Source organism: Cydia splendana, chromosome 7 (genome assembly GCF_910591565.1).
Source record: "Cydia splendana chromosome 7, ilCydSple1.2, whole genome shotgun sequence".
Lineage (NCBI taxonomy): Eukaryota > Metazoa > Arthropoda > Insecta > Lepidoptera > Tortricidae > Cydia > Cydia splendana.
In genome coordinates, this window is record NC_085966.1 from 23,026,779 (window position 1) to 23,042,557 (window position 15,779).

The 15,779-nt window shown below is 36.6% G+C and overlaps 1 long non-coding RNA gene across 1 annotated transcript in view; it reads left to right on the plus strand.

Annotated features, from left to right (window-relative positions):
• Positions 1-4,013: 4,013 nt before the first annotated feature.
• Positions 4,014-15,779, plus strand: part of LOC134792430 (uncharacterized) — a 371,120-nt gene continuing 359,354 nt past the window's right edge. The window contains exon 1 of the long non-coding RNA XR_010144414.1: positions 4,014-4,060. This is a non-coding gene — a long non-coding RNA (uncharacterized LOC134792430). The remainder of the gene's footprint in view (positions 4,061-15,779) is intronic.

Here is a 15,779-nt window from a genome sequence, read left to right on the forward strand (position 1 = left end):
AATTAAAAACACCATAGTCCTTAGTAGGTACGAGTACACCACACCTGAACCCTAATGGGCCCTTGAAATGGCCTGCATTCTTCGACCTTCACCGATGAGTAGCTGCCAGAGATGTTTGGATTCAGTAATAAGAAATAGCATAACGGTCTAGCTTCGTTACTTTCTTTATCATATATCCGTTGCCAGCTCACCGTGTTAAAGGCGTGGAACTTGAAAACAATGTGCTCCGGGCTGGATTAAGGGGGAGGTATATGGGGAGAAATTTGAACTAAAATTGTCCGCATTGACGTCCACCGAAGAACAGCTATCAGGCAGCTAGATCCAATAATATATGGATATAGTAAATAAGTATTGTTATCGTATACCATTTTTCGCAGCCGGCTCCCCGTCTGAAAAGCGTGGTATTTGGAAACAATGTACGCTACGAGTATAATATATTCGTTCTTCCGGGCTGGATTAAGAGGGAGGTGTATGGCGAGATTGGCGAGCGACTTGAACTAAATTGCCTTTATTTGAAGAACTAAGCGTCCACATTGCGGTATGTGTGAGATAAGCAGTGTTATAAAGTTAGGACTTAACGTTTAGCTTAGGGTTTAGTGGTGCTATCTGTTGAAAAATGTAGTGTCCATTTTACTTTTCGAGTCAGTTTTCTATAGAAACCATCACGTGAGCACCGAACATCCGTCCTAGAAAACGAAGTCTTGTACCCGGGCCGACCTAGCGTGAGACACCCTGAATGCTAATTTTCGAAACGGTTTGTTTCAGAATGAATTAAAAATGTTGGTGCTACTTTCAGGCTGAAGTATTGACAAAATAAATGAATGTGGCAGCTTAATCCGAATTTACGTTAAAACGATAGACTGAATGCTTACTGTAAATAAACGTACATTGTATAAAAATCTCGCCCGTCTTTTAACAGAGGTAAATGGTTCTCCGATTCCGCATGCTTGCACCGCGTAAAACCTCGTAACGTCTAGCGGAACTGTTCAAATGAGATTTTCCTTGTATCGTCACCGTCGACACTGTTTCCTGACATACGTGAACCTTAAATCAACGAGATAAGGTCTATCGAAGATCAGTTTAGTGCCTTGCTGTTGCCCATCGTTCGTTTATTAAATTCCACTAACCTGCCTTTGAGGTATTGGTTGACAATAAAGAATAATATCCTGCTTCGGTAAAATAAAAACTTATTTTTTTGGAAGCTGTCGGAATTTATGGTATTTTTGTATGAACAAAATCTAAGCGAGTCTAGTCTACTGACTAAAATATGTTAAGTAAATTTAAAGTAAATTTCTCGTAACTAAAAGACACACTTATTTGCTTTATTCTGTTGTATTTTTTTATTTACTTATCTACAACTTATTGTAGACTGTTAAAAACTTTCCGAGGTAAAAAGTTTTGAGTCTAAAGGTAGAAGACACGTGATGATGAATTTTAAGAGAAATAGATTGTGATCAAATTATTGAACTTTTTTTAAGTAATCAGTTATTAGTTATTATTTTGTATCAGATACAAAATAATTGTACTGTACATAATTATGTTTACTTAAAAAAAGTTCAATCTACAAACATAGGCTGCTTGTGCCTGCTGCAGGAGTACTAGATGTGCCGCTACTAATAAATTGTGATATTACCTACTGCAAACAACTATATGGGGAACTATAATTTTGTATTGAGATTGAAACTATCTGTTTCTAAAAAAGACATTACCCCGATAGAATGTTCTCAAATATTTATTTATTTATTATTTCAACTAGTTATTAGGGTATGAAATTTTTCGTAACTCGCACAATCGGCCCGGCTCGAACTTTAAGTTACGTCAAAAATTTGCTAACGATACGATACAGATCGGATATGTCAGTTTTTGTAACGTTTCAAGACTTTGTTTGTTTGAAGAAACGTCACTTTTGACACATATCCGATCCATATAGTAGGCCGAAATCGGACATTGACTTTAAGGCTGCGTCTCTAGATAATACGGCCTACGCATATTATGTAGTTTGAATTATCGGTGTAGCCACTCGGTATTAATCACTGGTATTAATAACTCCCCTCCCTGTGTATTTCAGCACGTCTTAAGTGGAAGCGTGTAAAGCAAGCATTTTACTAAAGGCCCAAGTTATATTAGATTTTGTAATATTTTCATAGTCTCGAGAGAAATAATTTAACATCAAGCAATATGAAAGACGGAACCTGATGCGCTCTCAGTCGCAAATATGTATGCTTTTTTATTAAAATACTGTTTGAGAAACACAAGGAAATAAGCAGGAAGCGCGTTCCTTGTTTTTGAATAATTTATATTAATACATACTGTTTAAGCGATGTCGAAGACGAATAAAATGTAGGTAATAGGTAAAATGTATGTTGGTGGGGTAAACAATGCAACCATAAACTGAGTAAATATTGTAGGTACTTTGATACGTAGGTAAATACGGGATTCGAAAACAAGGTAAAATTGAATATTTGAACTGGAAATCTGGCAATTTTTTTAGCTATTTTAAGTTTGGTTCCATTCAACCAGACTACAGTTCCGAAAAACTGAAACAAAAATAACTAGTGGCTCTGTGAGCTGGAAACCACGCGAATTCTCCTAACTCCGCCATTTTTAATTTACTTAAACTAAGTCGACAAAAAAACTACATTATTATCGAACGTGCTCACCAAATTTCACAGGAATCGGTTGAATCATGTGCTCTGTGGACGAGAACATCCACCGGGAATAGGAAAAATTCGCCCAAGCTGGAACGGAGATCTTTGATTTTTCTCGGTTAACTAGAATCTAAATAAATAAATAAATGAAATTCTTTTATTTCAGACAAAGTCCATATCAACATAATAACTAAGCTAACAAAAAAACTGAGCACAATTAAAAAATGAACGTGGGATTCCAAGTTAAACAAAGTAGGTACCTAACTAATTGTTCATTTTTGTATCCAATTTAAAACAAACGAAACGAGCAGACGTTTCGCATAATGATAAGCAATACCGTCGCCCATGGACAGGACACCTACAACACCAGAGGGGTTGCAAGTGCGTTGCCGGCATTTAAGATGGTAGTAAGTTCTGTTCTCGGTTTGAAGGTCGTATTTGTCCGGAAATACCGCAGGCGACAGTTCATCATCACCAAGGCAGGAAGTACATTCCACATAAAGAAGGAAAATGAATATGATTTATAACATATATTGATTTATTAGGTAACAGTAATCTACCATTTAACTACCGTGCAACTTTACTGTTTTAGTAATGTGATAGACCTTAGTTTACTTATTGTTTCATCAATACTTACAAACTACTAACTTTAACAACGACACTATCCATCGGAGCACTATCGAACATCAATCTAAATCCGCCTGACACACGAGCAGACGAGCAGTACGAGCACCCATCTAGCCTAATGACGTACGAGATCGATAGTGAAAATTGACGATTTATTTTTAACTAAACGTGTAAGTTCGTATCAGCTTGCAGCAGTAGCCATTAATCTTTGGAAGTGATTGCAATTTAGTTCGTTGTTGCTTGTTGCAAAAATGAGAAAAGTATTTTATATTTTACTTTTACCGGTTCTGGTAGTCAACAAAGAACACGTATTGTTTTGTGACGTACGTTCTTCTGCCTCTCTTTCCGTCGTCCACGTTGCGAAATCGAATCAAGAGGATACAAATAGGTACTTTATATTACCTAATACGTATGCTACGAGTACGTATGGCTCGGTATAGTGGCCGTAAGGTCAATGTGGCTAATTCCGTCATAGGGACTATTCCGTCCACCAGCGTATTTCTCGAACGACGAACAACATTGATAATTTCGGAGACTGAACCGGTGAGCTCCATCTTAGGCTCTGTGTATCACTTTTCATCAGGTGTGACTAGAGCCAATCGCCGATCAGTTTATTAAAAAAAGCTCTCAAAACTACTCTCGAAGCAAATTTTATTTAACTCCTTACAATCCTTACATGTCATTTGCATAGTACAGTCAAAATAATTTCCTACCCGTTTCTTACCTTGTTACTATGACAATAGTATGAGGTCTCTAGCGAATTTTATATTGATTGTCGCTGTCATGTGGCAAGGTACGAAATAGGTCGGAAATTAAATTCTTCCACTGTACCTATAGTTGTAATGGCGTGCACGGCAGAGAATGCAAAAGCAGAATAACTATTAATCTTGAAGATTACTGCGCAACTATCTTGAAAGGGAATTTCCTCAAGCTCCGCGAGGAGAGTGACAAATTGCTTGAATTTTAAAAGAATAGCATTTTATGCGATAACGATAATGCATTAGCATCAGAAGCTGATTTTCACTGCTTTACCTACTTTGTAACTGGCTTGGTTATATACATGTTTTGATTTTAGACAGTCATCTACAAAATGATTGTAATGTTAAAATATCAGTACCGTAAATCCAAAAAGCTCCCAACTATGGTTCAAAATAAACTTAAATAAATATCTTCGTTAAGGTGTGGCTATTATTTTTGCCATAGTTCTATGACAAAAATAAATCAAATACGACGAAAGTACTATGTATTTTACGAAGCATGGCTTAGTATAAGCTTATATAGTATTTTTGAGGGTTATATACTTTCAAATAATAATTTTAGTAAAAGGAACGTTATGTATGGAATCTGGAGTTAGATATCAATCAGAATGAAATTTATACAACAAATTCATTTAGAACCTAGCGCAGAAAGGTATCACTTTCAGCCCGCTTCATATAATCCGCTTTCAGAGCATGAGAAATGATAAACTTTTTGATGAAATATTTTGAAATACTACTTTCACAACTTAAAATAGTAATACATATAATGACATTCGAGAAGATAGGTAGGTAACTGTTGGTCTAAGTTATGCTTTTTCATACGTCCCAAGCCAAAAGAAAACAATTTAACTTGTATAAAATATAAGACGATAATTAAAAGGTAGGCGCACAATTAGAGACACAGGGCCGGCACAATTCATTTTATATTATCTACTTTTAGTGCGCCTGGCCCTATTACGGGCACCCGCGCCTTTGTGCGCGCAGACCATTTAAACAGAAAGATCATTGAGAATTTATTAATAATTATTGAAATAGGGTGACTGCTATAGTTATTAGCCAGTAAGTAACTGGCCACTCCATACAAATCAGAAAGAAACAAGCCAATTGAAACCTTATTATTAAGAGTCGCCAATTACTATATACTGGCCAATAACTGTAGCAATCACCCTACGATGGGTCATAATTATAATATTTTGTAAGTTAGACTATAAAACAATCATAATAATCAATAGTTTACATTTGGTGAATTATTGCAAATTACAAAAAAATGCTTCGTTTTTTTTACTTTTTTGGCACTTTCAAATGTTATGCTAATTAACATTCCTAGTTTATTTTACTTTGTTTTCTTAAACTACTATCATTGTCTTATTAAAAATAACAAAAAAGTCACAATCTACACAAATAGAGTTCATAATGAAGCCCACCGGGTCCATGCAGCAGACCCATTAGCGAGTGCTAATAATATTTTGTAATCACACTAATTTGAGCAGAATACTTATTTCTGGCGCAGGTCGAATTACTGTGGTTTAAAATAAACATCAATTGCGTCTATCGAAATTGAATCCCGTAGACCTTGAAGAAGGCGAACTTGAAGCCTTTTACAATGACGGGTAAAATAATTGTTTGTGAAAGAAAAACCTCTTGATTTTTCAATATTTTCCTCGTTAGGAACACAACACAAATAACTTCTTCTAAATGTTTAAAGCCAAAAAAGTCGTAGAACTAGCAAGAATTAACGAAATATTAAATAAATAATTAATTAGTAATTACTTAGTTAATTATTATATTAGCTCTGTGAGCTGTATAGACCTCGCAATAAGCTTAAAAATGAGAAAAAAAACTTATTTCGTTGCATCATTATCACAACGGTACCGTAGAGTTTCGTATCTTTGCCTGCGCTACCTATTTTCGCCTAGTTTGACATAAGTTGCCATTAACAAAATGTTTCTAATGTAAGCCTTACATAAAACTGCTAAATACAAAGTATTTTTTACGGGTGTCAACATTCTTCGAACAATCTGCGGCTAACTTCACACAGTTGACATTTAGTGAGGTTTTTTCGTGACACCGACCACACGTTTTTTTGAACCAGTGTCTTAACTTCAGTTTTAAACGGTGATTTGGACCCGGTAATGATAAATTTTTTACATGATTATAACCTTTAACTATTTCTTTTTCATATGAAACTATTATTTAATGGCTAGCTTACGTTTCGTTTCGTTAGAAGTCACAATTGGATAAAACATTGGTGAGGGTACTTTGCGTCCATCTTGTTGCCAAATTTCGCCTACCCCTAGGGTTGACAATTTTTTTGTACCACATTCATTGGTGGATGACATTAATTGTTTCCAAATTTAAATATTATCTTATCTTTGGTTATTTTAGTTTACGCTATATGCAAATGTTTTCTTCTACTCTTACCGATGTTGAGTAGGTACCAAATAGGTATTTTTATGTCTCAGTTTGAGTAAATAAGGTTGATTTGCTGTCAATTACGATAATAACAACAATTTTGCAACAATGATACAATTTTGTTAAAATTATTATTTTTTTACTTATAAACCATTACTCCCCTTTATTTGGCATGTTGGTTAATTTTTGGCAGCCCTAGCTTCATTATAGAAAATGTATGAAAACAACTTCAGACTGTTACCAAACTTCGCCTACTACCCCGTTTTTTAAAAATATGCCTAGTCTGGTGGAGTTAAGGTTCATAGTATATTAGCACATTCCAAGGAGATACGACTTAACATGTGTAAGTCACAGAAAAGTAAGTATCAGCGGCAAGGCATGCCATAGGCGAAGATTGGGAAAAATACCCAAACATCGCCTATTGCCTTTGGGGCCATTTATTACCAACTTAACTAATGAATTAGTGGTATATACTGATAGTTGGGAGTACTTAAAACATTTTTTCGTCTTAACAGATTAAAATGTTTTCAAATTTGAGAGATTTTTTGCGAATCAAAATCCAGGCGAAGATACGAAACTCTACGGTACACAACACACAATACGTAGTCATAAGTGTCATAGACCCTACTGGCAATTAGGGTTGCCAGACATACTATAATATATAGTATTTTACTTTATTTGGCCTCCGTATACTTTATGAAATACGAAACGCATAAAGTATGCTAAAATACTTTATTTTAAACTGAAACTAGAACAACCAAAAAATGTGAAAGAAATAAAGAAATACTTTATTTTTTCTGCGTATACTTTATTTTTTGATCCTTTAAATTAAACCACCAAATACTATACTATCTCAAAAATAAATCTGGCAACCCTACTGGCAATACTGGCGCTTAAGTCCTTTAGGCCAGTTTCCACCATTTTGTACATCTCCCAAAAAAACGAAACGACAAAAAAATGATATCTATCTGCCGAACCTGCTTACGAAATTTCACGAAAGTTGGTTAAGAAATGCGGAGGAGAACATCCGGACATTCGTAAGCATTTTTCCCCAAGCTAAAACGGAGACCTTCGCCAAAGCTCGGTCACTAATACAATGCTATTGGATGTAGTTGGGTAGGCTTCTGTAGTAGGGTCTCTGTACCTCTAGCATCTGTGTAATAACGCCTATTTTAGCGGCATGCAACAATTTACATTTTATTTATGGTTTTTTAACGACCCACTCCGGTAATAAGGATTCAGAGTTATGTCCGTATTTGCAAGAGACTTTCTTGCTCTTTTATTGCTTCATTCTTCATTTCTCTGGTGGTTTATTTTGTGTCGTTATGGGAGTTATACAGCTGTTAAAGTTTTATTCCTTGTGAAGTTAAGTTGGACTTATGTCTAGAGCCGTTATATGACATAGTAAGTTGTTGAACAGTGCTCAAGATAAGTATTTGCGTCAACGAGCTCTCCTACTACTACAGGGTAGCTATTCCACTATTATACTTTGGTACTTAGTTGAAAAAAAGTGCAATTAGGTATCGGTGTAGTACAATTCAAAAGAAAAATATTACGAACACCTTTTCAGCATTTTATTAAATTTTAATATATACCTATCAGAATTTCTCGCGCAACTTTTACGTAGTTTTGCATGCACTAATCATCGTGAGCAATTTTCAAGGTCGTATCAATATAAGATCTCAAACCGTAACAAATTCTTAAATCTGAATTAGGCTCCAGGTTTACTGCAAAAATCGTGCTTCGAGTAACGTCGAGTTCTATTCTAGATAATAAACTCAATAGTTCCCGGAAGAATCGGCACGAAGCGATCTCCTAGCGCCCCTGAGAATTAAATCGTTAAATTTCAACATGAGAGGTGAGAATAAAGCTTTTATTTGAAATAAGTTCAACGTTTTAGGAGCTAATACTTCTTGAAACAAGTCTTGATTCGTATAATATAACAATGCGGTATCCCTACCCTACTCTTCTTTTTCGTCGTCTAGCCTTTTCCCATATCATTTGGGTCAGCTCTCCTCGTCTCCTACTAAAACGGCGGTATCCCTACTAAAACCCTTTAATATTATAAATGCAAAAGTAACTCCTGTATGTTTGTCTGTCTGTCTGTTACCGCTGTCTGTGTGTCCGTGTCTGTGTGTTCGCCCTTAAACCGTTAACCGATTTAGGTAAAAGATATGGATATGTATTTTGATGCCCGTGGAAGGACTTAGCAAAGTAGTAGTAGATTTGCAAAAGGAAATTAGGTTATACACGTGTTTTAAGAGAAGGCGCCTTGTTTACTGTTTACAGTTACGCCTACCGTACGTCTAGACATTATTATTCAATAGCGGCAGTTATAGGTAATGCTGTTACTGACGCCCCGCCTCTGTCTCGACGAAACTCCGAACATAATCTGCTTAAAGCGTTTCGCTTTTTAATTTGATCGAGTCTGGATCACGTTTATATCAAACTTGTTCCAAACGATATGGACTACAAAAAAAAACGATTAACTAACTGTAAAACATTTGGAATAAAGAGCTTTTTTATTATACGTGTAATGGTTATAAATAGTATAAATCCAAGTAATTAGTATCGGGTTTGAGTTCACGACGAAGAAGTTTAATTCTATCTCCCGAACAGCTCCCGCGGTAAATACAGGCTCGTTGTTTGCGTAATTACCAGAATAAATGCTCGCAGAATGCTTGTTTACCGATGGATTGTTTGCAAGTTACACGAGTAAAGATCTTTTGAATATGTTTGTAGGTACCTATTTGAATTATTTTCACGAGAAAAAGGGAACATTTCTATATATACCTATGTATTATATATCGTCGTCTAGTGCCCACAAGCCTTATTGAGCTTACTATGGGACTGGTCGATCTGTGTAAAATTGTCCTATAATATTTATTTATTTATTTTACTTCATGCGAAATTAATGTTGTATTATGTCGGCAACCCACGGTAAAATCCGCCAGATCATGAAATTCCTAGACATATCATGAAGCGCCGTCATTTCATGATATGCCACTTTGATATTCAATAAGTAGGTACTTAATTTCGCAATAAAACAGCGCCTACCCGCTTTAGGTGCGGTACCTGCTGTAGGCTTTACATCTATCTATTCTATAGTATTTTTCACATTTCTGGCTTGGATGTGGCGACAGCTGTCTTCTCAGTTAATTTTTGCGACGTTTTGCGTTTTAATAAACTTTAGTTTATTGTATGGAGATGAAAGCTGTCACCGTACCCAAGTGTACAATAATTAAGTAATATTTTCTGAAACACTTTTTATCCCAGTGACTGCGCCAATTAATAAAATTAAAAGTTACTATAAGTTTTTATTAAAAATGAACTTGTCTTAAAATTAAGACACCAATATTTCAATTAGGTAGTAGGTACCTATAGGTTTTATCTCAATCTAAACCCAAATCAACAAATAAGTTTGTTTACTATTTAAATATATTCAATAATTACAATTCAGTTACCAACTTTAGTTATAGTTTTATGTTGGTTTAGGACTTCGGACTTCATTTTATGTTGATCAGCTTCGACTTATTGATCTAGGTACATATTTGTAAACCTAGAACTTCTAATATTTATAGTAATTATGTCTGCCAGACACGAGTTATGTACCACACAGACACGAGTTATGTACCACCGCCCACACTTTTAACTGTACATCGGTGGACCTTATGCCTTCTGTAATAAGGTCCACCGATGTACAGTTAGGAGTGTTGCTGTTTGTACTCGTAGAGACATATACCCCCTTATGCATAAAAGTTTACAAGCTAGAATTGGTTAATTTATGTTTTATCTCTTACATATTTATTGGTAAAATTGAGTAACCTTGAGTGTGCGACACTAAGACTTGAAGTCGCACAATTTTAATATTTTATTTGGGCGAAGTTGAGCACCAACGGTGAAGTTAGTTCTGCCAACCGTTATTTTCAATGAATTGCAACATTGATAACAATGATAACGGGGTTATGCAATAACACCGCTGTTAACCAATTAGTCAAGTAGTGAACGACTAATACCAAGAAAAACCAAGGAACCGCTGCTCCGTTAATCTCCGCTATTATTTAACGGGATTGCGTGACGATTATTCGCCGCACAATGGATGCGGCATTTGTTTGCCAGCGCGCACGGATCGTCGTCATTTGTCACCTGGGGAGGCATTCCATTTACTTGCCGAGTTCAAGTGAATTGAAGAGAGGAAAGACGACGTCACGTGACCGCTCTATATCAATAACATGGTCCCAATTTTCTTTGAATATTTTAAAAATATATTTAGGTACCTAATTTAATGTAGGTTGACCATATATATGGCCCATCGTTTGATTTTCTGCTGTAATGCAGTCGGCAGCATTATTCTCTATAGCTCTTGCATAGTTTATTTTTTAATTTTTCCGTGGCCAGATCCTCGAAAATCAAAAATGAAAATTTATTATTTCTTCTCTATCGCTAGAATATGCAAGAGTGATAGAGAGGCAGCGAAAATTCAAATTTAGTTTTTTGCAGTAGGGCCTCTGATATGCCCGCGCTCCCGCATCGAACGGGAATCATGCCCAGCCTCAACATTAGCTGGAGTAACGCGATAACGAGTTATGTTAAATGAGCGTACTTTCATTCATACTCCACAATTCGCCCTTCAAAATTTCAAATTTCAAAATACGACTTTATTAGTTCGGAATAGATGCTAAATTCCAATGTATGGGTAAGTCTGATACGACGTATAGAAGAGTATGTTCGCATGTTCCTTGTAAGATTATACTGATATATTATGAGACATTAAATTTATGTTTACAAAATTTTAAATAAGTAATGTTGTTTACAATGTTTACATTGTTGAGTAACGGTATACATACGAAATGAGTGCGGTGTACGCTTGTTTGCTTGTGAGGTTTGTGCAGTGTATACGTAACAGTAACGAATGTTACTTTTATTTACAAATTTAATGTGTGTTCACAAAAATAAGTAACTGTCAAAAATTTTTTTGTGACACACTCTTTTATTGCTGACTGTGCTTCTTCTCATTTGCAAGTCTATCAATTGTTTCTCGAGACCTTCTTAATGAGCCTAAACTCGATGTGTTTGTATTTTATCATCGTGGGGTTCCGTTTGTTACCTTCCGATGGCATCATCAGATCAGCTCCATGTTAGCTAATTATTGCATTGGCATCGGGATTAAGGAAGTACTCTAAATTTCAACTGAATCAATTACATACCAGGGAGTGGTTCATATTTTGAGTCACAAGATTTAAAGGACAAATGTCCAACGATCTATTTGCGATAAAGTAGGTATCTATGTACCTATTAACGATCGACTCTATTCTAGTGAAAGAAATCGATGTGATAAAAGATGTATGTAGTAGTAGTTCTAGTAATCACTTTATTGTACATAACATAGGTTCACATAATAATTACAGAAATAAAGGTACCTCCAAATATGTTTTGTAGGTGTAAATGGGCCCGATTCGGATTTTGAAATAGACATCTATTAGATATCTTTTAGACATCACCAAGATACGATAACGATATGTTTAAGATCTAACCTGTCAAATATGTCATTTGCGCGATTCTGCAGATACTCTTGAACGTTTTCCTCAGGATATGACTAGGAGATCCAATTCACATCTAATAGATATCTTACACTATCTAACGTAAAAGTGACATTGGTTGCCCGAATTGCGCTGCAAAAGAGAACTAGTTGATATCTAAACTATAACGTATCTAGAATGGATCTAGTACGTGTCGTCTCTTGTGAATATCTTGAAGTTCGAATACGGCAGAATATGTATTGTCTGTTCACGCAAAACTTAAACAGGAAACACTCGTCAGCAAACTCGTCTATCGCTAATTCCGGATCGTTACGGGTTGTTGGACACCTGCCTATCAGTAGGTACTGCTAGCTACATATTGTACAACACCGTCCACGTGAACCCTTCCCGGCCTTGGCCGTCAATAGCGTGAAGTAATTGTCCGCGACGAGGGTCCTAATTGGGTCTGTACCTACCATGAGTTTAAAACGGAGCTTGTTAGTCTAAATGTATGGAATTAGACAACTTTTAACAAACGTGTGACATTCCAGTATCTATAGCTTGGTTTTTTCGAGCATGTCGGGATTTTTATCACTCATACTAAGGGCTAAAACACAAAATCATTTATTTTCAGGCAACTTAGGCCCAGATACCTTAAGTACACAATACCAGCTCCTTCCTCTTGACTCCATCCAACGGCGGGCAGTTCGTATTGTCGGCGATCCCGAACTTACTGACGGCTTAGAACCTCTTAGCCTTCGGAGAGACGTTGGCTCTCTTTGCATGTTCTGCCGTCTGTACAATGGGGAGTGCTCGGAAGAACTTTTTGATTTGGTGCCATCGTCTCGTTTCTATCACCGCACCTCCCGCCAAAGGAGCAAAGTTCATCCCCACTTCTTAGATACATGGCACACCAAGAATAAGCGGGCATCTCGCTCGTTTCTTCCCAGAACGTGCAGAATGTGGAATGACTTGTCTCCTGAGGTATTTCCTTAGCGCTACGACATGGGATTCTTCAAGAAGCGGGTATTTAGGGTTCTCAAGGGTCGGCAACGCTTAAGTGGCTCCTGTGATGTTGCTTATGTCCATGGGCGACGATGACCGCTTCCCATCAGGCGGCTCGTCTGCTCGGTTGCTGACTATAACATTAAAAAAAAAAAAGTATAAATTACCATATATACAATAATAAACATTTCAAAAGCTAAATAAAAATCATTTTGGCAACACAGTTTCATGTTGGGTCACCTATTCCGTCTTCGCTTTCCATCAGGTGTGACATGGGTCAATCACCGGTCAGTTTATAAAAGAAAATGCACTAGGCCATGCGCTTGGCGAGGATTAGTAGAAGGAATCGGGTCTTCAACACGATATTACGAGCCTTAACATTGAGGGAACGACTGAAAAAGAGACTAAGAACGGGGCAAGTACGGCTATGCTGACATCAGACTGTAGGTAAATTCGCAAACCATGTCGAGCTTACACCTCAATTTAATAAACATATTTACTCCCGTCCGCACAAGTCATTAACACAAGATCATCATTACTGAGGAGTAATTTAATTTCATTCGCAAATGAGGGTAACTGGGCCTTATCCTGCCCATTCAGACCTAATGACGATTACGCGCGCAATTACCCTATTTCGAGACAACTCGGTCTATGTATATGGTGCCATTCATATGGCTGTTAAGGAGACTGTTACGAAACTTATTTTATCTTACAAAAATAACAATTGTTTTCTTAGTTTTTCCTGTCAACACTTAATTCTACTCAAAATACTCGTAGGAAAGTTCGTGTGTAGTTTTAAGAAAAGTACAGTGAGCAATATTTTTTTTTGTAAAAAAAAACCTTTCCTGGTTGCAAATGCAGATTTGTTCCCATTCTCTATATAACGTAACTGAGAGTATCGTGCCTTGTTCAAATTCAACCTGACTAGGTACTGTGTATTTCAGTTTGCAAGTAGGTACATACAGTAACGTTAGATATTATTACATATATTCGGTTTATATTTAAACCATTTGTTAGTTTGTTATTTAATTTACCCATTATTTTCTTCTCTTAATAGGAACCTTCATTTATTATTTTATACTGCATCGATGACAAAATAAGCTAAGCTAACATGCTACGTATTTACGGCCCCGATACAGCGTGAAAGTAAGTTAAACCCCTTTGAAAAACGCCGTCATCGTCGTAAAGTTCATATTCCGCCCTACGGTGATATCGGGGAAATATGACAATGTCCTGGCTGAAACGCACTTAGAGATTGGGACACACTGATATTTTAATTTAGATCCGCTAACGCAGAAATTAAGTTTACATGTTGAATTTTTACGCACTTTTACAAAAGAAAAGGTGATGAAAGTTAGTGTTTTAATTATTGTTTCAATATTTGTGGTATAAATAGTTGCATTAAAAATACGAAAAAACCTTTACATTCTCCGAATCCAAACTTTTTAAAGTGCAAAATAGGCACTAAGAGAATAAAACGGTGACAGTAACTTTGAATTAACACCGAACGAGAAACAATCTAACCTATTACAATGGGACACTCCTTAAGGTGACATGCGAAGCAACTGCAGACTGCAGCTGCATTACTGCTACCGCGTTATGGCGGCCGCTGTAACTGTCAATTTCCAATTTACCTAGCGAGCGTGGTATGCCTCAAGGTTTACAAAGCGGCGGCCAACTTTATTCCTCTCCTTTACTACCGTGCGTCGTAAACTACACTGTATCGTGCCGTGCCACGTATTACCGCGTATCACCACATATCTTCACGTAGGGTTCCCATACGTTAGAATTTCTCCTAACATGTTTTTTTTCATGGTGTAGGAGGGTTACCGTTACCGTTACCGTCGCCCATGGATACCCACAACACCAGAGGGGTTATAAGTGTGTTGCCACCCTTTAAAATGGAAGTACGCTCTTTTCTTGAGAGTTTGAAGGTTGTATCAGTCCGGGAATTCCGCAGGCGACAGTTCATTCCAGAGTTTAGCTATGTGAGGCAGGAAGTTTCTGGAAAAACGCACAGTTGCGGACTGCGAACTAACTAAATAAGTGGTGAAGACACAAACACATACATGTCAGGATTTTTGGTCCTTTGTCTGGACTTAGGGAGTATCAGGGGTTTTTTAGAATCCTCAACTAACCACTAGAAGCGAGCTAAAAGTTTGGAGTTGGGCAGGGGATAGAAAAAGTTATGCTACGATTTAATGAGCAGCATAATATGTTTGAAGAAGTGACCGTCCAGGAAATGTCAAGGATTTTTAGGGTGATGTTAGGACTTTTATCAGGGTATTCCAATTTTTCACACGTCAACCCTATCTCCATGTAACACCACGTTGATACGCCGCGTGACGTTAAACTGACATAAACTGTCCGTTTTTGGTGAAATCTTGCGGTTATTATGTTGTTTATTGTAGCGGAATATTAACTATTAACTGAAATTACTAGCCTGTGTTGTAACTTTGCACATAAACAAGAGCCACCTCTAAATTGTATATTCGTTTGGTCACGTTAAAATTATACAGGTGGAGTTATATGAATATTAAATTTGTGAAAAGAAAAGTAAAAGTATGTAACAGAATCAGATTATTTTTGCAAAAAATACTACGGGGGTAGTGACACTTAAGTTACTTGACAGTATGAGATTTTATTGATACTTAGATATTTTTACGTTTCCCTGCTTTTGTCTTCAAAAACATAAGGTGTCTTCAAACACACATATATCTTATATTATACATGGGTAATATGGTTATTTCATGATTTTTCATGTCCATATTTCAAATGTACAACGCGAAAGTAAGGTTCGGGCTTAGTGC